Source organism: Podarcis pityusensis, assembly GCF_964106645.2.
Source record: "Podarcis pityusensis genome assembly, chromosome: 5".
Taxonomy (NCBI): Eukaryota; Metazoa; Chordata; class Lepidosauria; order Squamata; family Lacertidae; genus Podarcis; species Podarcis pityusensis.
The window spans coordinates 98423390-98438926 of record NC_138032.1 but is presented as its reverse complement, the minus strand read 5'-3'; positions in this window follow the sequence as shown (position 1 = coordinate 98438926).

Here is a 15537-nt window from a genome sequence, read left to right as displayed (position 1 = left end):
CCCAGCAAGCTCCAGTTTTATCAGAGAGAGAACAAATTCCCACCCCTCATACCTTCCACACCATTCATAATTTTACACACCTTTCTCCCTTGTGATGTCAGATCATCCTGTTTCATGGCAGGTCTTGAAAACAAGCAGTAGCTCGCAACTCTTGATTAATCTCACCTAATATTCTTTAACTACTGTTCAATTCAAATTTCATTGAATATTGTTCTTCACTCTCATGACCTCAAAATAGAGTTCATGATGCCTCATTATCTCAGGCAAATATGCCAGTGAGAAAAATGGGAGGGAAGTTTTGTTTGCGATTAATCTTGGATAAGGCTAGAAAAAGAGATCTTATCAGCTGTCCCACTTTCCAGCACTGCCAATTATGAAAAAGACTGAATTGCTCCTGGGGCAATTTGAGCAGAAGACGCAGAGGGAACACCAACTCAGCAAAACAGATCAGTTAACAAAATGGGACTGGTTTGGCTGGGATAAGCTATATATATATCTTTCTTTAAAAAGTGAAGTGTCTTATCTGCTCTACAAGCATATAATCAGGAATGAGGAAATGCTACAAGTTATTGATAAGTCTGGCCTTTCTTCGGACACTCCGAGTTCATTAGACTTTGAGATGGCATCTCGCCACATGAAAAGATTTCTGCATTTCTGCCTGCCTGCCTGTCTTGCTATGGCAAACTCCCCATTCAGACTCCTCGCAAATATCAAATGAAGACAAGCCTTTACAGCTCTGCGGCTACAGCCTCTGCACTCGGCCATAGTTGAAGGGTGCCTTCGTCAGATCCCTGAAGAAAAGAGAGTTTGCCCATGTGGTGATGATGTGCCTGAAGATTTATTTACCCACTACTTACTAGTCTGCCCAAACTGGAAGGACTTAAGACCAGTCTTGTTCAAAGACTTATTATTATTTATTAAATTTGTATACGTCGATCTCAGAACACAAAATTACAATATAAAAAACACAAAATACATAATGAAAACACAAAGACAACCCAAAAATCCCCTCTTCCACAACACATCTTGAAAGGGTGTCAGATGTCAATCAGCCAAATACCTAATTAAAGAGAAATGATTTCACCTGGCGCCTAAAGGTGTACAATGGAGGCGCCAGGCGGACCTCCCTGGGGAGAGCATCCCATAAACAGGGAGTCACTGCAGAAATGGCCCGTTCTCATGTTGCCACCCTCTGGACCTCTTTGTGGAGGGGGTACATGAAGAAGAGCCTCAGGAGATGATCTCAGGGTCCATTGGGGAGATTGTCTGGGTATTGATTAAGTTTTTATTAAGGGACAGGTCCCCCTTTATTCTAAAACAAGTGGCCTGTTTTGCCTTCAGAGCAAAAATTTCAAGGAGAATTCCCTGGATGCCAAGAACAAGGTTTGGGGCAAGTAGAGAACCCCAACAGAGATATAAAACAACAATATATGCAGCTAAGTAAAGAGTGGAAATATAAGCTGTTAGAACTTTGGAAGGAACTTAGAATGGCATATTTTAAAGTATCCCTCTTCCCCAGCATAGAAAGACCACCTTTGGCAAGTTAAAAATGGTTTACCTACAAACTTTCCAAAGGTCAGGTTCATGTGCTTTTCCATACAGCATTCAGAAAAAGTTGCACAGGCAATAAAGTGGTATTTAGTTTAGTCACAAAGTGGTGAAAGTTCCAAATTATTGGTACAGGAACTCAAGAATAGCTTGTTAGAGTCATGTGATCTGAGCTTGGAGCAACCAGCTCAGATCTCCTCAGACACTGAGCTTCTCTGGTAGACTGGAGTAAGAGGCTTGAATACCTTCCTCCCAAGGTGAGAGGGAGTGACCTAGGTAAGCCTCACAGGACAGTTTACTCTATGGCATTAACCCCTTCATGCATTAATTAGACTTAAACATGTTGGTTACATGAGGCTGCTTATCCAAAAAAAAAACCAAAACCATTTGCTTCATCATCTATACTATAAACCTTCATATACTGCTGTTGTCTCTTAAGAATCCCTTCTCAAGACAAAAATATATCTAACTTCTTCAACCTTTCCTCCTAAGACTTTGTCTTGCCCTCCCCATCATTGCTGCCCCCATCCATGCAGCTTCTCCATCCATCCAAGCAAGAGGCATTATCACAAGCCGGGATCCATGCTGGCCATGTAGAAGCACTCAATGAATGGGCAGAGCAGGGTCAGCGAGGAGCATGACCCTGCGAGGAAAGCCCCAAGAGCCGTACAGACAGGAACAACCTTAACCAGAGTTAAATCTTAACTAGCCTATTTAATTAATTTAATTGCAATTAGCCTAGTTGCAAGAGCCCACTTTCAGATCCATCAAGTAGCTACCCGTGTATGGGGTGCACACACATGTGAAATGACCTTGGCCCAGACACCCCTTTTCAGGGAATGGGGGCATGGATTTGGAGTGGGAGAGGGACGTGCCCACAGCTCCAGCCTCATAAATGCTTGTGCAAGAAGAACTCATGGTGCCAGCAACTGTTCTCTCCCCTGCTGGCTGCTTAAGCAAGGGAATACCCAACTCTTATTGAAGGTAGCGCTCACTACGGGGGGGTGTGGGGGTGTGGCTGCAGCTCCTCTTTCAAGCACAGTCTGAGGGCGGCCACTGCTGAAGCAACACCTGAGTTCTGCTCTCATGTCCTGCACAAAGCTGTGCAAGGTACTCTGGCCTTGTCTTCTGCTGAGGCTTGCACCCAGAAAGCAGAACTGTGTACACTCACAATATTCCAAGCAGAAAGGAAAAAATCAAATAAAATCACTGGGTTTTTTTGCATAAAGTAAGGTCAAGAGGTCAAGCACCGCAAAAGACAACAGCAGGTGTGTCACTCTACATCTAGAGCAGTGTGGGAGTGATCCACTCCCCACAAGCAGCCGCTGGTGATGAATAGGCACAGCAAGATCAATAGCATAAAAACACACCTCAAGAGAGACAATTACTTACGTTAATGAGCTGGCCGCTCCCAGAATGTGTTGAGACCAATCTCCAGAGTGTCAAATAATTCCAATTCAGCAGCTTGCATGTTGCAGTCTCTTTGCGAAATTCTAATTTTCCAAGTGTGCACTTGAAGGCTTGCTCTAGAAGTCCCTGGGGAAACACTGTTTTCTTAGTGTCACCCTCTTTTAATGGCTGTGTTGTGTCCCTTTATTCTCTCAGACAGAGGCTGACCTGTTTTGACCCACAAAACAAGAGAAGGGCATTGATCGCAAATGTTGGCATATATGACGTTTGAAAATGTGCAGGTAAACGTGCGCTGCTTGGTATGGCCAATATGTTTGGTCCCCTTAGTGTTGCCTAAAGCGATGGGGGGACGCGGGTGGCGCTGTGGCTAAAAGCCTCAGCGCCTAGGACTTGCCGATCGAAAGGTCGGCGGTTTGAATCCCCGCGGCGGGGTGAGCTCCCGTCGTTCAGTCCCAGCTCCTGCCCACCTAGCAGTTCGAAAGCACCCTTAAGTGCAAGTAGATAAATAGGGACCGCTTACTGGCGGGAGAAGGGACGCGGGTGGCGCTGTGGGTAAAAGCCTCAGTGCCTAGGGCTTGCCGATCGAAAGGTCGGCGGTTCGAATCCCCGCGGCGGGGTGCGCTCCCGCTGCTCTGTCCCAGCGCCTGCCAACCTAGCAGTTCGAAAGCACCCCCGGGTGCAAGTAGATAAATAGGGACCGCTTACCAGCAGGAAGGTAAACGGCGTTCCGTGTGCTGTGCTGGCTCGCCAGATGCAGCTTGTCATGCTGGCCACGTGACCCGGAAGTGTCTGTGGACAGCGCTGGCTCCCGGCCTCTAGAGTGAGATGAGCGCACAACCCTAGAGTCGGACACGACTGACCCGTACGGGCAGGGGTACCTTTACCTTTACCTTTAAAGCAATGGGGGACAGAACTGCCCTTGGGTTTTGCAGCAGCTTTGAACTCCACAAGAGAAAGGTGGAGATGGCAAAACTACACATGATGTTCATCCCACTACCTGTTCTCCAGTGCAGGATTTTGCTTTCACAAATAATCCAGACTGGGGCCTTGATCTCTGTGTGTGAGGCAAAGGGACCGTAACCCTTTGTCCCCTGTTGCAGTCCAAATTGCATCATAGATACCTGTCATTTGCATGGAGGGAGAAAATTCACATTAGTTTCAATGTGAATTGGAGAATTTTGAAAGCTACTTAGGACAGCTACTTAATATCTTCCTAGAGTACAAATGCATTTTCCAAATAGTTGGGAAACTTTGGAAATCTACGCCACCAAATATATCATACTAAATAATAGATTTATTTTATCAAGAATGTGTTTGGTGATGATATCATTGGACATTTCACACTTTACAAAAATTCCAAATTCCAAATGGAATACTGAAGTGTGGGTAAAGGTTGACAGCCTTTAATTTGAAATAATAATAATAATCAACAGTACAGTGATGTACAGTGATGTCTACTAAGTCCTTTTTGAATATTTTATTTATAATTTTCCAACAATACAGTAATTCACACATTAATAATAAACATCACGTTAACCATTGACTTCCCTTCCACCCTTCCATGGTTTCTTCTAAATACCAATTGCTGCTGCATATTATAATCAATCCATACCTTATTTTTCTCCTTTTATTCTCAAAATCCCTTTTACTGCTGAATTTACTCTAAACCTACTAACAATCTAACCTGTTTACAATACTTCTTCATACAGTCTACAAACATTTTCCAATCCTCCGTAAAAGCTGTTTTGTCTTGGCCTCTAATTCTACTGGTTAGACTTGCTAATTCTGCATACTCCATCAGTTTCAACTGCCACTCCACTTTCGTGGGAACTGCCCCCTCCCACCATTTGTGAGCATATAGAATTTGGGCTGCAGTAGTTGCACATATAGGTCTCCTAAGCCCTGTTTAGTTCAACAAGGTTTAATGTTAGCAGTATAATTTTTTATGAATACTAGAGGCTGATAGCCCTGCTTGTTTTGCTTGTCCTCCCCCACCAATCCCTTTCCCGTCCCGGTTTCTGATTTGTGCCTATTTCCATAGGAGCAATGTTGGAGGGTATGTTCTAATTTGCAACCACCCAACTCCCAACTCTGGCCTTTGTCTTTCTAACTGCCAGCGAGTTGAGGGGGGGAGGCATTTGTAATCTGGCACAGAGCCACATCCTTTGTTACCTTAATGGCCCATACTTACCTCACAAGGAAGCTAGCCTGGTTGTTCCAGGAACTGAATCCATGCTGTATCCAGGAATTAGAAGGGGCCCTTGCATACAGTCTACTCCCTGCAAAACTCATAACATTATCAAATGTTCTGTGCCCTAAAAACACCCAATTGATATTCAATGTTAATTTTGGTGGAATAAAATTGTTTTACTTCTTGGCAAACAATGACGTACACAAAAGCTCTGCAGAATGTGCAGCTCTACAAAGCACAGGAAATCCTTGCAAAAGCCAGGCATTAGTCACCCAAGAGACAATATAAAGCAGTAATTATGATGCTCTTTATCGTAACAGTTTCCAGATGGGTAGTATCTGTGCTAGTCCATTGCAGCAAAACAACATGCTCATGTCACCTTTATTATGACATAAGATTTTGTGGACGACAGCCCACTTCATCAGATGCACAAAAGCTAATGCCATAAAATTTGTTAATCTTTCAGATCCCACAAGTCTCTTTCTGTATAAGTTTGTGAGATGTTTTATTGTGTTTTTAATATCCTGTTGAGTGCTGCCCAGAGTCGCAGGGGCAACCCAGTCAGATGGGCGGCATACAAATAATAAAATTACTGTCTATTACTATTGCTATTATTACTTCACCTGTCTCTTGCCTTAGCTAAACAAGCCTAGATGACAGATCCAGACCTTTCAACATTCCTTCATCCCTACAGCTTCTTTACTAAACCTCTTCCCAAGGACTGGAACATGCTGGAAGAGGAGCCCTTACAGATCATCTGCACTACACCTGCCCAGGATGTCTATGTTGGTGGTCTATATCATTCTGCCAAGTGATTTTACTATACATAGAATCATAGAATCACATAATTGTAGAGTTGGAAGGGACCATGAGGATCATCTAGTCCAACTCCCTGCAATGCAGGAATATTTTGCCCAACGTGGGTTCTCAAACCCACGACCCTGAGTTAAGACTCTCATGCTCTACCAACTGAGCTACCCCTAATCTGCTACAGATGTTTGGTAAACCCTGAGATTTAGCACTGTGAGGAAGGGAGGAACTGTGCAAAACTTTAGAAACCTGGAGTAAGAAAAGGTCTAGGGGAGACGGTAATGTCATCAACCTCAAGGAACACTTCTTCATCAGATGAGTCCATAGTAATTGGATATGGCAGGCAGAGAAATCTTCAGAACTGGATAACATCCAGTAGCTTTTTGTTCACAGGACTGAGGTAGAGAGGTTCTCTTGTCTTTTGCATCAGAAGCTCTGGGGAGGTTCTTTTTCTTCCAGGATTCTTCTGTTCTCTACTGCCTGTGGCACTTGCATGATTCCCTCTTCACAGGCTGAAGCCCTGAAGCCAACAGTGAGAGGAACTTCAGTCTGTATGGGATAGATGCTTTCACTCTGTATGTCCTGCTTCTTAATTTGAAGTGTGTTTGAAAGTAAGGCATTTGTAGCGGTATTATCTACATGTCTGCTCAAAGGGATATCCCATCAAGTTCAAAAGGGTTTACTCCCAGGTATTGGAGTGTAGCTTAAGTTACTTACTGGCTGGTAAAAAGCACTGTGCCTATTGTCAGGTGCACATTGTTCCTTAATGAATGAGGAGTGAACTTGAGAATGTGACTCTGAACTTCAAACCATCAACAACTCCATTTGGTCTAAATTAATTTTCAGTTTATTTTTCCTCATTTATCCCATAACTGATCCAAGACATCATTTAAGGAGCACAGTTGTCACCTGAAGTCTAGGGTTTGTCAAAGTGGGTGCCAATAAGCCTGCCGGTAACTCCTATGGTGGCAACAAAAACCCACAATGTGTGAGAAAGTGTTAGTTCCTCTTCTTCAGTCCCTGATTATACTCTCCTACATGGAACATTCTTACATTTTATTGGATGCCAGGATTGAACACACTCCTATTCTGAACAGAGGATAAGTGCAAAAATGTTTCTCTCTGTGAGCAAGCATAGTGATGGTGGATGTTTTCCCATTGATGTGGAGAATGTCCACATCATGCTCTTAGATGTGGCAGCCATTATGTGCTACGCCATACCTCATAAGATTCTCTCAAAATTCCAAATGTGCCAAACATTTGGTGACCCATCATCTACATGAATAGGAGAAGCAGAGTTGGGTGCCATACACATATCAGAGACACTGTACCCCAAACCCTTGCAAGCCTCTGCCCAAGTGCTTTGTGTAGATGTTAAATAGCATGGGTTACAGGATGGAATCTTGCTGACAATTGAATAGTTACCAACTTCTGATAGCTATACTCTAGCAAGGACTAGAATCACTGCAAAACAGTAGCTCATTTTCTGAGGTCAGCAAGGCACTCAAGAACGCTAGCATAGTTGCTGGTATCAAATGCTGAGAGGTCCAGAAGAACCACGCTCCACAAAAATTGTGAAAGCAGCCTTCAACGAAAAACCAGGCCACAAAGCAGATTCATTGCTAGACTCATCCAGCAGAGCTCAGAGCTAGATTATCACCACACATTCAGGTACCTAGAAACAGCATGTTAGAAACATAGCAGTGTTATGTAGAAAATGAATTTTGTAGACACATGAATCCCACAAACAACACTCTCCCCAAACAACACACACACACCTAGTTACAGGTGTGTCCATTGTATTCTGTGGGATAGACATCAAATACAGAACCTCAAACTATCTAGTGCTATATGAAAGGTTATATGAAAGCAATTTCATACTATCATCAAATATCTAATATTTTCTCAAAAATGATAAAATATCAAATAGAGGCACCTGGGAGATATTTTCTGCCAGGGTTGGTTCAGCTGCAGTTCAGCACAGAAACTCAGATGAGCAGTAAGCTTGATTCTTTACTCAGACAGACGGAACCCAACAGAGAGCTCCACGGGCAGGACTAGCCTGATGAAGCAGCGGCCAGAACTGAGGATCTGAGTCTCTCACTTCCTGCATGCCCAACTGTTGCAAACTCCTTTGAGGAGGGGCTCTCTGTACCTTTTGTTCTGCTACATGTAACACCCTCACCCCCAATTCTTGAGGACAGAGAAGGGAGAAGGAAACAGTGGAACTGGCAGGGGCTGGAGATCTGTCACAGCCTCAACCTTCTCTTCCTCCTCAGTTGCCTCAAGTCTCACTTAAACCTGTTGCTTGCTCAGCCTCCAACCCGTCTGCACTCCCTCTTACCTGTCTCCTGCATCCCATCACCATTCTCCTGGCTCACAGCCTTTCCACTCTGATGCTTCCCTGAGGGGTTCCCTGGCTGTAGCCTCCCACCATTCCTCCTTGTCTAGCCAGTCCCTGACATCACCCCCCTCCAGGGTCCACCTCCTCCCTCCCACCAGTGATTGTGGCTTGTTCAGGTAGTGCGCATGAATTCCTTCTGAAGCAGTGGAGCATGGATGTCTTCCACACGCTTCCAGGATCTCTTGTCCAGTGCATAGCTTTTCCAGGCAACAAGATATTGCAGCCTTCCCCTCCTTTGCTAGGTGTCCAGGATTTGCTCCACTTCATACTCCTTCTCTCCATCCACAATGATGGGTGGCGGGTGGTGCCTCTCAGGTTGATAGGGCTGTGCTGGCAAGGATAACAGGGATCTATGGAACACCAGGTGAATCTTCATGGAAGGAGGCAGGTGGAGGCAGAATGTTACTGGATTGATCTGTTCTACCACCTCAAAAGGACTGACATGCTGAGGATCCAACTTTCTGCATCTCCCTTTCTGCAGCTGGTCCCGAGTGGAGAGCCACACTTGATCTTGATCTCTGCTCCAGTTTTTCGGTGCGTGTCCTCCGTCTGCTTTGTAGGCTTCTTTGGCATGTTTGAGCTGCTCCTGCAGCAAGAGTTGCACGGCTGTCAAATCCTCAGCTATTGGCACTGAAAGCATGGTAGCTGAGGTGAGGAGGTTCATGGGTGGAATCCATAACTGGCAAAGAAAAGGGTCTGCTGCAAAGAAGCATGCAGTGCATTGTTGCAAGCAAACTCGGTCAAAGGGAGCAAAACCACCCAGGCATCTTGTTGATAATTGACATAATAGCGCAGGTACTGCTGCGTTGTTGCATTGCTTCTCTTCACCTCTCCTTTTGTCTCCAGATGACTAGCTGAGGAGTTCCATTCCCAGAAGTTGTATGACCTTTTTACAGAACTGGAAGGTGAACTGTGTTCCTCTCTCAGACATGATCTTCTGTGGCAGCCTGTGCAGCCTGAAGACATGTTCTACAAAGAGCGGGACTTTCTCTTGGGCTCTTGGAAGTTCCTTACACGGCACAAAGTGCACCATCTTGGTGAACTACCATCCAGATCATGGCAAGTTTGGTAACTCAGTGATGAAGTCCATGGCTATGGTCTCCCAGGATCCTTGAGATGTGGGAAGTGGTTGTGGCAATCTAGCTGGTGCTCCTCGTGGCCGCTTGGTGTGCTGGCAGGTCTCACATGTGAGAACGTGCTCCTTGATATCCTTGCACACCCGCAGCCACCAGAACTTGTCGCAACAAGTGGTACAGGGTCTTGTGCGAAGTGGCCGGCGGCCAAGCTGTCATGGCACTGAAACTGTCATGGCTCTTGACACGAAACCCCCCAGCAGGCACATGGAGCACCTCTCCTTGGTGCAGCAGGCTATCTTTCGCAGAGAATGCCTCCGCCTTGCGGCTTCCCTCCCATAGTGCTGCCAGCTTGTCTCTGGTAAAGGCACCTGCTGGTGTCTGTTGTTGAAAGTCAGTGGCTGCCATGGCAGGCCTCACCGCTAGCTGTAGCTGTGCTGGACACAGTATGTCTTGTGACCTGGGTGACCTTGAGCATTCAGGCAAACACTTCATTATTGACCTATGGCCCAGGTTGTGCCTTTCAGGTACCTGTGCTCTTGAAGGCTAGTGTCAGGGACTGGCTGGATGAGGAAGAGTGATGGCAGCCAGTGGTCCAGGAAGCACCTGAGGGGTAAGGGGACTTGGAGGTGATTTGCCATGGAATCTCAAGGGCTTCTTATGCAAGCATCCAGGCAATCAGAACATTGTGCTTCTGTCTGTCAGTGACATAGAGCTCAGCCTCCTGTGAGCTTGTTGGCTCTTGCCTCTCTCACAGCTTGAGGTGGGGCCTGCTTTCCTGCAATCCAACCTCCCACAGGATTGTTCTGGGGTAGCAAATTGTGACTGCTCTACTCCTGTGGGGGTATGTGAAATAGCTAAGTTTGCTAGACTCTGAGAACGTGTGTGTTTGTGTGTATATGTGTGTGTATAATATAATTGTTTGATTAATAGTCATTTTCACTCATCAGAAAACTCTAGAAACTATAGTTCTGGGAGGGGGCTAGGAAGTCTCCAGAAGAGAATTCTCAGTAACCTTGTCAAACTACAATTCAAAATGTGTGTGAGACGAGGAAGGGGGTGCCTGCCTGCCTGCCTGCCTGCCTGCCTGCCAGAACATAAAACACACACCAACTTATACAAGTTTGTAGCACAGATATGTTCATAAATGCTATCCTTCTGCATGTCTTCCTTTTGGCTATTCCCTGGTAGAAGAGTAATTCATTCCAAAGAAATTGGAAAACTGGGATTTGCTTCAGTAAATCTGGCTACCCATGGGATTTCTAGAGTAACCACCTTACTAGACAGAAGAGGGAATTTCTGCAGGTGTAGGTGCACCTGCTGTAGTTCCCTCTTCTACACAGGCAAGCACCCTGCCCTGTTTTGCATCTGGTCACCATAAGGATTTTGTTCTCGCCATTGACTAAATCTGATTATCCTAGTTCAACTGGAACCTTCAGTGGTTTCCTCCCTGGGGAAAAGGAGGGGAAGTGCAATGAGAGTTGTGATGTCAACACTTTCCACACATTGTATATTTATACATTATTTGATGGCACTCCTGATATAATTGTTGCCCTCACGCAGAAGCCCATGATAGCATCTGCAAAGCTTGGGCACCAGTTATGAGTCTCCAGTGATGTTTCAATTGTTTCTGAGCCAGTGTGGTGTAGTGGTTAAGAGCGGTAGTCTCATAATCTGGGGAACCGGGTTCGGGTCTCTGCTCCTCCACATGCAGCTGCTGGGTGACCTTGGTCTAGTCACACTTCTCTGAAGTCTCTCAGCCCCACTCACCTCACAGAGTGTTTGTTGTGGGGGAGGAAGGGAAAGGAGAATGTTAGCCGCTTTGAGACTCCTTCGGGTAGTGATAAAGTGGGATATCAAATCCAAACTCCTCTTCTTCTTCTTCTTCTTCTTCTTCTCCTCCTCCTCCTCCTCCTCCTCCTCCTCCTCCTCCTCCAGACTGAGGTCACATGGAGTATCAATGATAAGAAGTTCTAGATTAGCCTTGACTCCAAAAGTCCCAAAGATCGTGGCTACAACAGGTGGCGCAAGATTCTTTCCAGTGATTAAGATAAAGCAATAGGAAGGGAAGTCCTGTTCCCAGTTCCCACTACCTGGCCGCTGGGAGTATGCTGCCTCTAAATAGGGAGGTTTCATTCCTTCCCTATCATTATATCTATAGATAAAGCTCCTGCCCCCTCACCAATTGCTTTTGTACACACAGGTCACTCTGGTAGTAGAAGGAGAGAGGAAAATTACAAAAGCTGCTACAAATCCAGTGGTAACTTTATGATCATTAAGTATTCTCAGAATATAACTTGTACTGCAATATGATTCTTTTTAAGAGGTCGGTTTATTTAGAAAAAGAACTATACTTAGCCATTATTTGCAGTTATCTGTCTATGCATATCTAACAGTGGCAGTATTTTCCACCTACAAGCTTTATAGCAGTGAACAGAATGTGGTTATTAGCTAACAGTTTTAATTTGTTACCTAGTCAAAACCAGCACCTTTTCCAGCTTTACTCCTGTATGGTTTAAGACTACAGTCCTGTTCCCACTTACCTGGGAGCAAGCCCCATTGAATTCAGTAGGACTCACAATTGCTTTGAAAGTTCAGCTGTGTTCACACATTCAGAATACTTTGTGGGGGCTTTCAGTTCAATCCTATGTGCATCTACTCCAAAGTTAACTCCCAGGTATGTGGCTATAGGACTGCGGCCTTAAACGGAGGAGGAGTCAGTAGCATGTCCATGACAGCTGAACTTTACAAGCCTCCCTGTGATTGGGGCCCCTGCCATATCAGAGTTCCCAATCATGAGAAGGCTTGGAAGGGTATCTATTCAAACAGGGTCAACCTGCGCTTAGGCATTTGCTCAGGTGACACAACAGGAACAGCGCTGGATTTGAGAACCCTTTCCACCCACCCACCCACTGCCAGCACGCAGGACTCTAGGGGTGCAGCCACAACTTTGCTGCTGTACGTCCTCAGAGCAAGGGATTGTGGGCACGTTGGCCTCGGATAACCCCTGCACTGCACCGCTATGCTTTGGTGTATCAAATGCTGTTTAAAATTTACAAGTTTAACATCTTACTACTGTTAAAGTCTACCAGTTTGCTGCTCTTAAGCTTTAAATAACAATTGTCCTGGCAGCAGCAAAGCAATGCCGGTGCTCTCTGAGGTCCCCTCATCCACAATGGCTCACCTCTCTGGGAAGACCCCCTGTTCCCTAGGGTTTTATGTCAGATGGGGTATTACCAGGTGGGAGCTTCTGGAAAGCCTTTTCACACACAAACTACTGTTGTTGATACAGAAGGAAACACAAAAGGATGAGGAGGGAGGATAATGTCATGCATGTGGGGGGGGAGGGGGCAGCAGCCGTATCTCTTCTTCAGGGGACACAGAATGTCTTGCGCAAACCCTGCTGCTGAATCTGCATATTGTTGGAAAATAACTGGGGAATAACAATTAATCCTGAAGTCCCACATGTGTGGGAAATTACAAAAAACCCCGACCAATTGCCTGAAATCTGTAGCTCTGTGGTCTTTAACCCTTCCTTTACAAATAGATATGCATTGCTAGGTTTGACTCAGACTTTTCCACACCTATAAGCCCCCTTAGACTTTCCTGCTTAATGTGGAGATGTTGTGGCTGGAGCAGGCCTGTCCACCTTGACCTCTCCACTTCAAGCCTTCATGCTTACTTTTGACCACATAACTGGAACTTTTGTCAGACTGGAAATATGTAAAATTTTGGTCAGGAATTTTCAGATAGCTATATCCCCCATTTTTTGTTTTTTGCATCAGTTGTCCCGAGATGACCGGGGAGCAGTTTTCCCATTGCACATTTATACAGTGGTACCTCGGGTTAAGTACTTAATTCGTTCCGGAGGTCCGTTCTTAACCTGAATCTGTTCTTAACCTGAAGCACCACTTTAGCTAATGGGGCCTCCTGCTGCCACTGCGCTGCTGCTGCACGATTTCTGTTCTCATCCTGAAGCAAAGTTCTTAACCCGAGGTACTATTTCTGTAACCTGAAGCATATGTAACCCGAGGTACCACTGTACTACGTTTTGTCTTATAGGAGGGATTGGCAGCTGTGAACCCTGTGCCAAACCTAGTCCCACTGAGCACAGCCTTCTAGTTTCCAGGCTGATAGAGGGATTTGGAAGAAGTTGCACCTGTTATAAAACAAAGCACTAGAAGAGGTTTTGTGGGATGAGGCTTGTGCATTGCTGAGCCAAAACTAGTTTCTGATTAAGATCTTATGAGGTTTTCTCCGGAGGAGCCACATATCAAAACATCTTGACCTGCCATGGCACTGAGCTGAGCTGTAGTATCTTTCAGGGCATTTTGATGGAATCCTAGCAGCTCCATTTCACCCTAGGGCAGCTGTTCATATTTTTCATATACTGTCATCCAGCAAGGGTTCCCCACCCACGTATGGATCTAGGACTTAATTAAGCATGCTATTTACTTCTCTTAAGGACTAATTATTGATTCCATGCTCTGTTGTAATACTGCACCTGCAAAGGTAGGATCTACTTCCTAATTATCTTATGTGTGCAATCAAACCATTTCCTCCCATAGTGAGAAATGAAACTGTTCCATTAAAGACTCATGCGCTATTGTTCAGGCACAGCAAAGGACTTTAAAGTTCTGTTCATTTCTGTAAGAGAGTCAAGCAGATGTTTTTCGGATAGGACTGAGGGAGTACAATGTAGATTCAGAAAATGTTGCAAGGGAAGAAAGGGGTGGGGGTGTGGACCCTCCTGCAGAAGCTAAAGTGAAGAGCAGTAGCTTAGAGAGTATCAACTTTTGCTTCTCCTGTGCTAGTTAAGAAAATTAAAGAGATGAGATCGCTATCAAGAACATGTTATCCATTGATTCTGAAATTGAAAATAATTCAATAACTGAGTGGAATAAGTTATTATTGTTCTTAGGATTTATAGTCCTGATTTTAAAAAATACTTTAAAAAATAAAATTGGTTATTGTTCATCTTCTGCATTCCTTGAAGTTTATTACTGAAGTCTTTTCTTTTTACTTTATTGAGTAATTTGAATAAGGAAAAATGAAAGATTTAACATATAGAATGAGAGAACAAGAAGAATGTACGTTCAAAGAAGACTGGAAAATGTTTACTGAATATATGGGTGAAAACTGTGTTCATTTAAAAACACTGGTAGCATTAAGATAAATTCAACAGTGTAAATAAGTTTTGATGGATGTAACAATGGATTACTGAATGGTTTAGTTCATATATATATATGAGCTTAACGGTGGTTCAAATAAACAATATAGCCAGATATGTCAAAGAAGAAGAAGATAACTATTTTTTACAAGAGACCCATATTAAGTCTCAAAAGGAGTTATACCTTAGGAGTTTAAAAACCCACATCAACACAAAAAGAATAGTTATATACATTAAACCAACCATTGTTCACATTATTAAATGTAAAGAGAAAATACAGGAGGATATATTATGTTAAAAGGAATAATGATTGATTTTAAAAAGTAACTTTGGTTAATGTGCATGCCCAGAAACATAGGTTTCTCTGTAAGAAATTGTTTGATGAGATAATGGCCTTTTATATTGGAGGCGAATTTTCCCTGGCGGCAGACGACAGAACCACGAGACTGATGTAAAATACTCAAACAAGAGTTTTATTACAACTATACAAACAAGAAACACAAAGCATGTGGGCGTTCTCTTTCTGCAGGCAGTTGCAAACTGCAACTTCTCTCTTTATACACATCACCAGCTATGCCTAATTAGCCTGGAAAACCACACCCAGAACTCATAGAAAATGTCCTTAAAGCTATCTGCACCCTTTTCCTGTTTCGTGACGAATGATACCTAACATTTTATGTATTTGTGATATATGCAGGGGACCTTAATAGGATTATAAACCCAAAGTTGAACATGAGACCAGAAATACCAATAATATTCTACCTCAGAGCTACTTTAAGGGAACCAAACTTTATATCTGATTGATGCATGGATATGGAATAATATAAATTTATGAGAGAATTTATTGAGGACTATAGAAATACATTAGATCCGCAAAATGTTCATGAGGCAGAAAACATCTTGAATTTTACTCAAAAAAAATATTTTGAGA